Source organism: Simochromis diagramma, unplaced genomic scaffold (genome assembly GCF_900408965.1).
Source record: "Simochromis diagramma unplaced genomic scaffold, fSimDia1.1 OVJJ01000816.1, whole genome shotgun sequence".
NCBI lineage: Eukaryota > Metazoa > Chordata > Actinopteri > Cichliformes > Cichlidae > Simochromis > Simochromis diagramma.
In genome coordinates this window covers 19624290-19638360 of record NW_024386908.1, presented here as the reverse complement: position 1 = coordinate 19638360, position 14071 = coordinate 19624290, and the positions used below count along the sequence as shown (strand labels likewise).

Below are 14071 nucleotides of genomic sequence, written 5' to 3'. Positions count from 1 at the left end.
GAGTCTATTAAATCTCTTTTTTGCCCGTTTTGCCTGAGGGAGAGAAGCTGCCTAATAATTATGCACACCTTTATATAGAGTGTTGATCTCCGTAGGCCACACATACAGATCACCTGATATACTTAAATCCAATAAGCACTCAAGTTTATACAGCTTGAAGTTGGAAAATGTGCATAAAAATTACACCCACTTGCCTAATAATTGTATACACAGTGTATACCCAGTGCTTGGCAGGGAGATATTTCTGTTACTTACAGTAATGCAGTAATCTAAGGCCTGGAAACTGGTCAGCAACCTTCAGTCAATAGGGAGATATGTGTATTACCCGATTGGTTGATGAGTGATTGCTGGAGGTTGCCGGCTATAACTACATGGGGGAAATTAGCCGCAAAGAGAGTGCTACACCAAAACCTTTGTGTGTTTGCTTTGTTTGCTAACAAATTGCTTGCGTCAGCTACAGCTTGCATTAAGCTGCTAAGCTGCACTTGCTGTTTGCTCTCTGAGATGTAGTCCAACTTCTGGAAGAGCAAAGCAAACCGAAAAGGGAGGACTTTGTGCCTTGCAGTGCAAACAACACATTTACAAAAGGCCGAAATTCTCCATTTCCAGTTTGCATTTTGCTCTTCAGCATTTTTAGTGTTTGCAGAAAAGTTGGTATCTTCCATGGAAATTATGAGCAACAGCAACAATCTGATAATGTCCAAAGCAAAGGAAGGAGGGTATTGGTGTAGCATTCTTTGCAACTAATGTGATGCTAGCAAGTTTCCGAAATGTTCAGAAACCACTTGCTAACCAGACTGGGCAGACTTGGTAAGTGAACTATTAGTTAATTATGTAGAATGTTTTAATTAGTGACAGTATATCAATTAATATTATTTATAGGCTTATACACTGTTAATGGATGTAGCTTGCTAATGCAGCTTGCTAGCTTTAGCTGATATCTTAGGATTCTGCTGTAACTTCCACCTTCAAGATCAAAACCAAAACGCTTACGATGAGACTTCAAAATGTATCAAAGCCACTGGATGATGTCGTTTCTAGACAGTCTATGGCTAAGGCCATAGTGAGTGTTACTACTACTTTTATCGTTACTATCATCAGAAAACATGACAGAAGATAACAGATCACTGTGCAAGAAGAAAGGAAACAGAGTGAAACACTGTATTGCAAATGAATGACAGTAAATATAAAAGAACAGGAGGATTGTAGGAAGAGAAGGGTTTAAAGTTCAAGGCTGAAGAGGAAGAAGTAAAGAGCAATGACTTCTGTTGCAGACGGTGTGTATCTGAGTGTTTAAGTCCAGGAACAACACACAGACAACATTTGTCAGACTGAGACTTCCTCTGCCAAAGCTCCTTCACTCTGATTTTTATTTTCCTCTGTAAATGAGATGTGTACTGAAGCCTCAATGATTGACTGATTGTTTGATTGTGACTCATTGTAGACAGGTACTTTAAATTTTGAGCCCACACATCACAACTCAAAGCAAAAAGCAAACATAATGGGTAGTATTAGTTGTATTTTCATTGCTCAGGTGACTCACCACTTATTTTGAAATGTTACCAACCACTTGAACAGAAGAAATTACAAATTTTAATGACCAAATTGTTCTGACATTTACTGAACACATTTACAATAAACCGTTAATGGAACCAAAGATTTTTCATAAACAACTAACAGGAAAACATTATGATGTTTAACCTATTAATATTTTCATGATATTTTCCAGTCTCCTCTTTGTTTTTAAAAAGTTACTGTTAGACATATAAGAGTTAGCCCCGCTTAGGGAAATATCTGACTCCCATTGTCAATGTCTGACATTTTATTGACCCATCCACCGACACTGGCCTCCTCTTTCTGTCATCTTTTTTGGCTCCTGTGAAGAGGAGTCAGACATCCTACAGCTGCTAGAAAGCTTTTTACTTGCTGTTTGGGGGTGCATGGACTGCAATGTCTGATGCTGTTTTTTTTTTCCTGTTGGGTATTTTGAACCAATAAAGGCTTTTCCTCTAAGCTTTTAGAACACTGATAATAATGAGTTACGATAGTCCAACCTCAAAAAAGAAATAATGTGAACTAGCTTTTCCCCATTGCTCTGGGATGGGATATTTCTAATGTCAGTAATATTGCACAGATGGAAGAAAAGAGTTATTGAATTTGATGTGTGTGTGTTGAAGAAAATGTCCCGTTGACAAAAAAATCCTTGCAGTTCCTTTAATATCAGCAATATACTTTAGTCTGTGTATGAAAATGTTGAGGTCATCAGGTATGACCATCAGGACAAGCATGAAGTTGAGTCCACTGGCAGAGCCCATAAGATGGTCATTTGAAGCATTCACCAGTGCTATTCCTGTTTTCCAAAAACCATTCCTCTGCATTCCTGTGGTCACATAGCTGATTTGTACAGGGTTTAAAACTGTTTTTTGATTCACTCACATTGATGTAAGACCATCAGATCCATGAAACTGATATTTATTGCCCAAATTTATTCTTACCACTGTGTACTGGTCAGTGAATCAGAATGAGTCTAAATTTGGAATCAGCGCACTGTCCCACTGACATTTATCTACAGAAGACCTATTTGCCTTTAGGTAAATGTTGTAGCAAATAAACAAAGCAGGAAATTTTAGGAACTCGGGAAATTGAGGCAAAAGTTACTGAGACTGAAGCCTGAAAAAGCACAACTTTCCAAAGTGTTTCCCTGGAATGAGGCTGGGGGACAAAAGCAGTGGTTGTGCTGCAATAACTGAGGCAGTGATTGTCGTGTCCCCTGTGACATGGGCTGTCGCTCTCAAACAGAAAAAAAGAAAAGGTTTGACATCCGACAAAAAGAAGAGAGCAGGTATCGAACAAAGACCACCTGGCCTGTCAGCCCCAGAAGATAAAGTCACTACAAATACTGGACAAACGTTCTTTACCTGGATGAATTAACAGTATAAGAGATAATATCCATCTGTGTTGTTTAGTCTTTTTTTTTTTTATTGGCAAAACCCAGAAGTGAAAGTTCCATAATATGTTGAATATGTATGTTACATTTCAAAATGATTACTTAGGGAAATCTAAATAGTACATTCAACTCAAGTAAAGTAAGAAACTCAAACAATTTAAGTTTGAAAATCACAGCTAATTGGTTCAGTGGTTTCTACTAATGAATACGACACAAAAAAAGCTCAGATTTTCATACGTCTAATGCAGACATATGCACCTCTGGTGAGTTCACCCAGTAGTTTGTGGTCCTGTTTTAGACAGTGATAAAGTTCACTGTTGCCATCTTGGTGTTCTGAAACCAGATGTGACCAGCTGGCTACCAGTGAGCATCACCTGGGTAATCCATCCATCCATCCAGGTGGGCTGGAGGCTATCACAGGGCAGGAGGCAGGCACACCCTGGACAGATCACGACAGGGCTAACACAGAAATACAGATAACCAGTCGCACCTGCAGTCAGTATAGAATAACTAATTAATATAACCCCCCATGCAAATCTTTGGATTGTAGGAGGAAACCAGAGTTCCCAGAGAGTAGACCCAAGCTGTGTCCCAAAACGTAGGCTGCATCCTTCGAAGGACCCGGCCCTCGTGGTCTACGTGGGCCGGGTCCTTCAAAGACCGAGAAGGCTGGAAGTGCGAGGCTGTGAAATGGGACGGTCTAACCTTCAGATTTGCGTCACCGCTGTGTCGGTGGAGTTTAATAAACTGGGCCGTCTGCTCCTTGCTATCTAAAATATAACAGGACACTGGCGTAAATTCTCGACCGTCTGACACTTCTGTTTAATCAGTTTTCTGTTTAACGTTTATTCAGCTGTGTGAAAATCCCAGAGGAACCCACCCAATGGATTGATAAAGTTTTATTTAATCTAATAATCTAATAACTTTGATCTCAGCCAAACCGATTTACTCCAGAACAAATAAAACACAGAAAAAAGCCAAACAATTACATTTTTAAGTTATCCGAGTGACTAATATATCATGTTTAACCTGAGTAGCGAAAGACAGCGGGGATCTGAAAACTATGAAGCCGGGAGTCCGCTGCTCTCGCCGGCTCAAGTGACCATTGAACCCCCATTGAAGCGAGCGGGTGGGTAACAGACGTATCCGAAAACATCGGCGCGCTTTTGCAAATAGAATAGAATAGAATAGAATGCCTTTATTGTCACTATACAGTTGTACAATGACATACAGAAATATGCGATGTCTTGATAAACCAAGCAGATATTTGAAGTTTACACAGCTACTTTCTCGAAAATATGTTAAAAGTTTATTTTGTGACCCAGAAAGATTAATAAGAGTAATTTTAAAACTTAGTAGCGGCCGCCATTGTTGGAAACTGAAATTGGCTGGGTTGCGCTATGAACTCTGGGATATGGTGGGCCACGAAGGACACACCCGACCCATCCTTCAAATTCAGGGAAATGAAGGACGCATTTGTCGGCCGCATTTGAAGGAGTCGACGAATTGGGACAGCCTTCGTCGCCTGGCTGTGACGTAATTGGCCTTCAAATGCGGCCTCCGGAGGATGCAGCCGACGTTTTGGGACACAGCTACAGTCTCTAACCCTAACTCATTTGAATCTAGAACCTTCTTTCTGTGAGGTGACAGTGCTAACCATGTACCACTATGTCAGCCATGTGACTCTTCAAATCAGGCAAAATGTACAAAATGGACGTAATGTTTTAAATTGTGTGACCAGAGCAACGTGCTTCCATAGGTTTCTGCAGAACCAGCAGTCTTTTTGCATTCAGAGTTGTCGGCCCCTGTTGCCATTAAAAAGAATGCAGATTTAAGGCACATGTAAGGCTTTACTTTTCAGGACTGGAAGCTACATCCATCTTTATGCTGTCCGTGGATCAGGGACTACTATCACAGTTGTCATGAATAGACTGAAGGCAGCTTCTCCCTTTTTCTTTAATAAGTTTTATTTTTACCCCTCAGTAGATAAAAGCTATTGCCTTTATCTTGAAATATTAGAGCTGTATCAATGTTTTCATCTTAATAATATCTGGAAAGAAAGCAGCCATGGGATTTCTTTCCATTCGTTCACTAAAGAACTCCAATCCATTTTAATATTGAGTGAAATTTTCAGCACACTACAGTCATAATAATGAACCCCTTAAACTAAATTTCTTGAAAGCTGATGCACAGTCTGTGCTCCCATGTGGTTTCACCATTTTGTCTGAAAATGTAACTAAAATGTCAAGCCTCAGGAAAAGTATTTAATCAACTAGATTATAATAATGATAAAAGTTTCATATTAATAAATCTAAATATTCTGCAAATGATTTATCCCTTTTATTTCGAAGAAATGTAATGGTAAATTGACAGAGTTTACTCATTAAGTGTCAGGACTGTTAAAATGACTGATGTGGTCTTTGTTTTCCTTATTAATGACTAGTCATTCTGTGTAAAAAAAAATGTAAAAAGCAAGCTTGGATGTGTCACTCCTCCCACGCACTCCTTTGCCCCACTTTGTCTGATGTTTAGATTTGTGTAGGAGGCCGGGACAGTGTTTCATTATCCATGAATAACAGTTAAATCACCGGTTTGTTGTTCCTTTGTATTGTGGGATGAGCAGGTGTGAACACGAGGTTTCTGTTCCCATCTGTGGCTGCAGGTTGTCTGGTGTCTGTGACCATTAAAGCATTTAACATTCAAAGCCTTTCTCGTCTTCCTCTGCTCTTCTTTGTGCGTTCTTGTGAATATGGAGCAGCTGTTATCTGAACAAGTTGCTGAAGATAATTGGTGGACAAGTGCGGTTTGATTGGAGAGGGACGCTGCATTTAAATTTATTTTTCCATTAAAGAAAATCTCATGTGAAAAGTGCATCTGTCTGTTGTTCAGAGATGCTATTCTGCACATCTTGGTTGTAACAAGTGGTTATTTGAGTAACTGTATCCTCCCCATCACCTCTAAGCAGTCTGGCTAGTCTCCTCTGACATCAACTAGATTTTCCCCCCTGATAACTCTCTCAGTAGATATTTTCTGTTTTTCCGATCATTCTGTTCTGTAAAACCTAGAGATGGCTTCGGGGGGAAATCCCAGCAGATCAACATTTCTAAAATACTTAGACATTCATACAATTTTCATGTAAATCACCTTTCACCTCCCTTCTGATGTGTACACTTTGAACTTCAGCAGGTTTTCTTAAACATATCTACATGTCTAAAAGCATTGAAATGCTACCGTGTGATTGAGCAGTTGAAGTTTGTTTAACACAACAATCACTGAGGCACAGAGAGTCTTTAGTTTGACAAGCACTATTTACCTTTTAGTGGCTTCTGCACAGCTGCTCTTCAATAAAGGGCCGATTGATGGAGTGCTACTAACATAGCTGGACTGGCCATCGGGCATACCAGGCATTTGCCCGGTGGGCCGATGGTAATTTTTCGTTTAAAATGGGCCGATGTTTTGTTGTTGTTGTCTTTTTTTCCATAACCGTGTAAACAGTGAAAGGTGGCGGATTGGACAGATGCTGGCAGAGTAAAAATAACTCAATTGTTTAGTAGTGGCTATGGTGGAGCTTTCATAGATTCAGTAAAATTAGCAAGTGGTGGAGGCCAGCAGGTGGATGGGGGAAAGGGGAGACGGAGGTGGAGAGACCCAAGGCGGCCGCCGGTCCGACTGTCAGGTGAAATGAGCTTCAGGTAAGAAGTTATGAGCTGCAGTCTTTCTGGGTCAGATATAAACCAAGTTTAGGTGTAGTTTATTTTCATTGTGCTAACTTTTTACAGTCAGTTACAATAACTCGTATTGCGTACTAGCTAGCATGACGGAGTTTCTATACAGTTGGGTGGGTGCTATGATGTTACTGGTGAACTTTATTTTATTCATATGGTTAGTAGAGTTGCCTACCGTCCTGTAAAAAACGGAATCCTCTGGTATTCAGAGTTAATATTACGCGTTTCGTATTGAGCTGAAAATAAACGCAATTTGTCCCGTACTTCAGCTACAATATAAAAAAAGACAAAAAGCTGGAGTTATTCTGTGTCTTTACACTGTCAGCTGCCTCTTCTTCTCTCATTCTCTCCCCCTCCCTCTCCTGCTGCTACTTCAATCATGAAACTGATCAATGATCAGCTGATCGGCGTTTCTGCCGCAAGTCCTGTCTCTCTTGCTTGTTTATCTCCCGCTTTGTGCCAGAAGGAGGAAACCAGCGGATGTCGCGTTAAACAGCAGAAGCGCCTTTAAACTTGATAAGCTGTTGTTAGAATTTATTTAATATTACTTTCTAGTATCAGCTGATGTTTGTTGGAGCCATGGCCGTAAAAGCTGCTGGTCATGTTATCGGTTTGGTTATCTGGTGAGAGGGAAACATGAAGATGGAACCAGGAGATGTCCTTACTGAATCATCAGAGCTGAACAGGTGATGGAGAAACAGGTTTACCTTTTAGGTGACATGAATGGGTTGAAGGGAAGTTATGAACTGTTTCTGTGAGACAACTTACACCAGGATCCTTTTCTATGTAGCTGGCAGCTGGTAACTGTACAGGGGCGGGTCTAGCAAAGTTTTGCCATGGGGCAGGTAGAGCATTAACAGGGAAAAGGGGGCACAAAGAAATACTTTTCTTTCTTATTCTCATTTAAAATTTCTAGCTTTTAACAAATAATTATCCGAATCTTACAACCAAAGTTTTCATCTGATGTCAAATTTATAGAAATCCATTATTGTACATAGTAAGTTTTTTTCAGGGTCCCAACATAATTTCTTCAGAAGAAAGTACTGTACATGATGCCAGTATTTTCCCACATCCCATATTTTCTAGATACTGTACTAGTACTTGCCATCAAAAAGTCAGTTAAGTTTTATTCTTTCTCACCCGTCTTTCTGTCTCCTTTCACTTTTAAAAGGTTGCCATGTTAGGAAAAATATTTTGCCCTGCCATGCTGTTTATTGATGTGGTAAATAAATAGTTTATGAAAATATCACTAAATCTGTCATTTATTATTTTTAATATTCAGTAATGGTCATGTCTTACCTCTAGTCTTCTCTGTCTTAATTTCAGGTTTCCACCATATGTTGTAGATAGTTCAGGAAGTTAACTCAACCAAGCAGTCTTTGGGTTTCGGCTAAGTACTGTTTAGAATACCAGAATAGGGAGGATGGTGTAGGTTTAAGTTTATTAGATTGATACATATGTACCATCAAGACAGTGTACATCACTGTCACAATGACGTTTGTTTTCATTCAAAGGCTTTATGGTTTTTTCTATAATACCTGGTGGGCCGGTCTCTAGTCAAAATGCCCGGGCTGATTTTTTGTCCCAGTCCAGCCCTGGCTGCTAAGCTGGTTCTCCAGTTTCGTCCAAGGACTTTACAAATGCTTTTATTCATACCTCTGCACTCATCTTGACACCAGCAGGTATTTGACCTTCTAAACTCTGTCAGTTTATTTGAATTAGTTTGTCACAGTTAGAAGGAGGCGTCACAAAAAAGAGGTTCTTTTTCTTTTTTACTACAGCTTTTTTTTGTTCATTTAGTTGGCAAGAAATACAAAAGTTTTTGGTTTGTTAAAATTGCTTAACCAGTCTAGATCAATGATGGAAATGTCAGCTATTTGAGTTAAATAAAATTCACATTATAATTTGAACACTGGTGCTAGCATGCCCCCACAAGTTGAGTAATACAAGCTACACACATGGGTTAAGTCAGAATCCAAGGACAGAAAAAAAACAAAAAGACAGAAAATAACCAACCCTAAAATTTTATTCCATAATGATTGTTCTTGTTTAAAATCTCCATTCAGAAATTGTCTGACTCATTGTCATTTGCATATTCCACCTTAAACCAAACTACATTCTTACACTCATTTGTATTTCACCCTTAATTTGAACCAGTCAATTTTTCATCTTCCCCTAGCAAACCAATCAGTTCCACTGTCTGAGCCTCAGTCATGTGTATAATGAGCTGTCAGCCAATCACATTAAGCCCAGGGGCAGACGCCGCCTCGTGATTGGATACTTGCTGTGAATGGTGGTTTTCTCTATGTTTAATGTTTGACTTCTTGGTTCTTTAAATGTTTTAACTTCATTTTTTTCATCATGTTTCAATATCAAAGTTTTGGACAGCTTTTAAATGAAAGTTAAAAATAGTCTCAGAGAACACAATAGAAACGTGTTATGACCGGCTGTGTGCAGGTAGGAATAGGACCCAAGATGCAGACACTCAGAGGCAAAACTTGATCTCAAATGTAAGATAACTGGATATATCAAACTAAACTTACATCAGAAGACTGCCAGAACACACAGCAAGATAAGGGTAGATCACGACACAGAGAAACACAGGGCTTAAATACACAGAGGGAGCAATCAGGGAATAGGTAACAGGAGGGAAACACAGCTGGGGCAAATCAGGCCTAACGAGACAAGGGGAAGCAAAACCAGATACATTAACATCAGACATGGACCTTCAAAATAAAACAGGAAACATAACACGGACTGAACTAAAGACACAGACTCACATGCAGGCACTACAACAGAGGGAACAGAGACATGGGACCAGGGCAGACAGACACTGACTGGACACGGGGATATAGCAACTAAAGATTACACAGAGACATAAACCATAAGACAGAACTCTAACAAAGAAACCGAAGAATAGAAATGATAAATAATACATAAACTCAAAACCCTGGGTCAACGACCCAGGCATCCTAATAAAACGTGTACCAAATTATGCAGGTGGTGAGAGAGCTCAGAAAATTTCAGCTTGCTATGAGATTTTAAATTCATATTGTATTGGCAAAACCTGTGTGTTTTTTTTTTTTTAAAGTGGTATAGTATATAAATTTTGTTTGTTTGTTTGTTTAGGGGTAGATTGTCTGCCACAACAGTACATACAACCATAATTATTTGTGGACAAAGACACATTTATTGTAGTTTTGCCTCTGAACACCACCACAGTGGATTTTAAATCAAACAATCAAGATTATCAAGATGATAAGTGATTTCCACCCACTTTCATACACAATTGATCATGTTAGAGTCTCAAAATTAGTTAGCTAAAGTAGCATAATGGAATATAATAACTCTTTTAAAACTTGCATTAACATCCTTCACATGGATGGAATAAAATGATGTTTTTCCTCCCTTGAGTTGCTCTGCCAGGCCTTTCCTTCAGCCATGTTCAGGTTTTGGATTTCTCTGCCTTTAGTTTTACATTAATAACTGAAAAGTTACTCTGCTGGGTTGAGATTAGGTGACTGACTTGGAAATTTCTTAACCTTGAGAAACTCTTGGCTTGCTTTTGAAGTATGCTTTGTGTCATTGTCCATTTTCACTGTAAAGAAAACACTGACTCGGTTCCACTGGTAGCCCCTCCACCCTTATTTGTTTATTACATTATATTACTGCCCTTGTATACACCCCCACAATGTTTCTGTTGCAATGTTTCTACATACACCAGGTATATAGTTTACTCAGATAGATAGATAGAATTGATGAAATTCTGGGGCAATACTGATGCAGAAGATAAGGATGCCATTCATGGGACCCATTTGTTGGGAACCAAAGAAGTCTTTACGAATGATCAATAAACATTTAACCAGCTAAACGTTAAAGTGTTATCTTCACTATCTACTATCAGTTATATGATTTGCTGTCAACAAGGCCAGCGTTTGGCCAAAATAGTGGCAAAATGATAGAAAATGGGGTATAAGTTCAAACAAGTACACCCAGCGGTAAAATGGTCAGAACTACTGTTGTGTTGTTCCTAAAGCACCACTCCTCAGCCATCTGAGTTCTGTCCACGTCTCAGAGAACAAACAGATTGAAGAAATGATAATTAGAACAAATTAGGAACATCTGTGCTCAAACATACACACATGCCAACTGTCCTCGTCCAGCCATTAGTGTGTGTGTGTGTTTTTAGTTTTTCATCTGCAGCAGCTGTTTTTCTGTCTTGAGGCGACTAAAATCTCTCTGTCTTACTCTTTCTTTCTCTCTTTTTCTTCCCTTTCTTCACTCCTCATTCTCACTGAATTTATTTTTTTAAACCCCCCCCCCCCAAATGTTTCACACTTCCTCTCTCTCTCTATCTCTCTCTCTCTCTCTCTCTCTCTCTCTCACACACACACACACACACTGAGCAGTCTGCCAGGCTGTGATTAGAGAGGAAGGTTGCAGGGGATATAAAAAAAGAAGGGAAAAGATACTAAGATGCTTTAAGCAACAAATACAACCTATAGACTGCTCTTTATGTGCTTTCCCAGTAATTCAAGATTTGCAACATTTAAAATATTCAGTTCAGTTGTTTTTCTTATTTCTTATTTCACACGGACAGAAAGACAAACAGGTGTGTCAGGTTGATTTATTTCTTTTGGCTGGAGGGCTTCTCTCCCTCTGCTCTCCCTTTCTTCTTTTACTTTTTAGCTCCTCCGGGGATGAAAACCCTCTCTCCTCTTTCTTTATTTACTTTCCTTCCACTCCTCTTTTCCTCCTTCAGTCTCTGCCTTTCAAATTTATAAGTGAGGAGAGGAAAAAACATGAATCCAAACTTTAAATGAGCTAATTTAAAATCAAGCTGCCTGATTACACAGTCATCATGGGTTTCTCCGACTAACCTCACAGAGACCAAGTGTAATGATGCGTTCAGGTACTTCTCAGTGATTCAGAAGTTGTGCCACATCACCAGTGGTAACATGGGACGTGAAATTAGAGAAATTTCCTACCAGACTGCATGTTATGACTGTAACAATGTGTTCTCACCACAGGGTGTCAAGTAATGGTGTTTTGTCAGATGCCTTCTGCATCTCACCATTATTCGCGAGTCTTCTGGCACTGAATCTTTGGCATACCAGCCATGGTAGGGCAAGATGGTGGGGGTATGAATCACAGGTTTGTCAGCCAGGAGAAGATTGTTCACACCTTTGTTATATTGTGTTCATGAGCTGGTTAGGTTACACACTAAAAACTCTTTTCTTAGTGTAGCAACCTACGAAAAAGGGAAAATGGTGGTTTGATGTGAAAAAGGTAGACGGCATCATTGCACCACATATTGATGTTTATAGTGAATGCCATATTTTGAATGTTTCGACTGCCGCCATTGTTTCATTGTGTTTGGAGCTATGAGTGACAATATTTGGAAGACAGAGCAGTGTGCTAAGCTATCAGTTGACTCTGACAAACTTGATTAGGCCCCAATCACACAGGACTAGAGGCCAGTTGACACCAATCTGGAAACCATGGGTCACTAGGGAAAATATCCCACCTGCCTTTTAAACATGAAGAATATGAGTTGAAACCATGTTAAAATTTACATTAACTGGAAAATTTCACTCCTGGTGTCAAGAAGGTCTTGATGTTCAAGATTACTATTTCTCTTTTTCAAATTACATTGACTATTATATTGTAAAACACTGATCCATCCCTTTTTAACCCTTTAGGACACAATTATAGTCTGACTGGGACTCATGTTCTCACTGATCTCTACTTATTTTTCTTCTTTCGTACGCTCCAGCAGGAAAAAAAAAGATGTCCCTGATGAATGTCACTGCTATCCTTCCTCTTACTTACAATGACACTCAGTGTGTATGAAAGCTAACTGAAATAACAATTCTCACACTTTAATCAAACACTAATCATGCTATCTGTCATAAGCAAGCAGAGCTAAGCCTCCAGCACAGTCCTATGGAGGCGCCATGCAGTGCATGTAATAACTGAGCACTTTCAAAAACATGTGGATCCATGTGCTGCTCTTGTTTGTGTTTGTGCTGTTGTATTTTGATTTGTTTTTCTCTTTAAACTATGTTGTTAAAATAAAATTTAAAAAACCTCTTCCTGAGTTAAATGCCCAGCAAAAACGTATATTTAAAATGAACTAGAGGTAGAAAAAAACAACACATTCATGCCTGTCAAATATTTCTGCGTTGTTTAGAAAAACAGTGAAGAGCAGATAGTTAGCAGTGTGGAAACTCATCAATAAAAAACCCGTCATGCACAGCAAAAATCAAATGCTACAACAAAACAGTAAACACAGCAACCTAGTTGAAAAGTTGAAATTCAGAGGTATGCCTTATCTTTGGTGAGATAAAATAAAAGACAATAAAAGAAAAGATAAAATTCCCTCACCACAAGCATGACAAACAATACTACAAGTTCATAAACAGTATGAAGTAATGTAACATGGAGTAACACAATATTTTTGTTTCGTAACAATTATATCTGACACAACAGCAGCTCACACACCAAAAACACACACAGTTAGAACTGCATGCTTGTGCTGTTGTAAATCATGCCTGTGACAGATTGGTGTTGCCAAGGGGAAAATATATAGCAATTTAAACATCACATTCTCACACAGTGAGTAATGTGAGTGCGGGATGACTGACAGGAAAACAAGAATAGAGGGAGAAAGCAGAGAAACGATCACAGGGCTGAGCTCAGGTCTGACAAAGTGTCTGTCTGCGCACATATGTCTCCCTGCCTGTCACTGCTTATTTATTTTATTTACTTATCTGTGTGTGAATTTGTCAGTCTGTGTGCTGAGAATTCAGATTTCCTTTAAGGTGAACTCGACATGGAGCAGAGAAGTTGGAGTTGGATAGTTTCAGACTCTCATGACTATTTTTGCTCTTAACTGAAATCCTAAAACCATATCAAACACGTGCGGTGACGTAGGACTTTAAATCAGGGTGTTGTCAGTACACTGTGTGACAAGATTAAGATTGTCATTTTTAATATTATCATTTTATAGTTTGTTTTGTATATATATTGATTTTTAAAATGTAATTATACGGTCAATCTAGCCTTCCTAGAGTTTTCTCTGTCAAGTGTCTGTTAGGTTACTTCTATCTTATTTTGTGAGTCCTTGTCTCGTCTGCCTTGCTTTTAGTGCTACGTCCTGTGTTTAATTAGTTCAGCTGTTTCCAGCTCCCCTGGTTCCCTTGTGTGTTTTGGTGTGTATGTGTTGCCTGAGTGTCTGTTACGTTGTGCTATTTCTCTGCCTGCTGCCCATTTGTCTCTGTTTTCTAAATTTAGTTACTTTGTATCTTGGAGTATGGTTTCTCTCTGCTTTGGATTTTTGTTTTGGGCTTTTTTAAATCACTTTTTGAACTTTGTCTTTATGCCCTCACTCTACATA

At 39.1% G+C, this 14071-nt stretch overlaps 1 long non-coding RNA gene across 1 annotated transcript; it reads left to right on the top strand.

Annotated features, from left to right (window-relative positions):
* Positions 1-248: 248 nt before the first annotated feature.
* LOC120736037 lies at positions 249-13757 on the top strand. The gene is made up of 4 exons (XR_005696405.1): positions 249-2549; positions 4443-4444; positions 6782-6789; positions 13746-13757. It is a non-coding gene; the product is annotated as an uncharacterized LOC120736037 (long non-coding RNA).
* Positions 13758-14071: the final 314 nt, after the last annotated feature.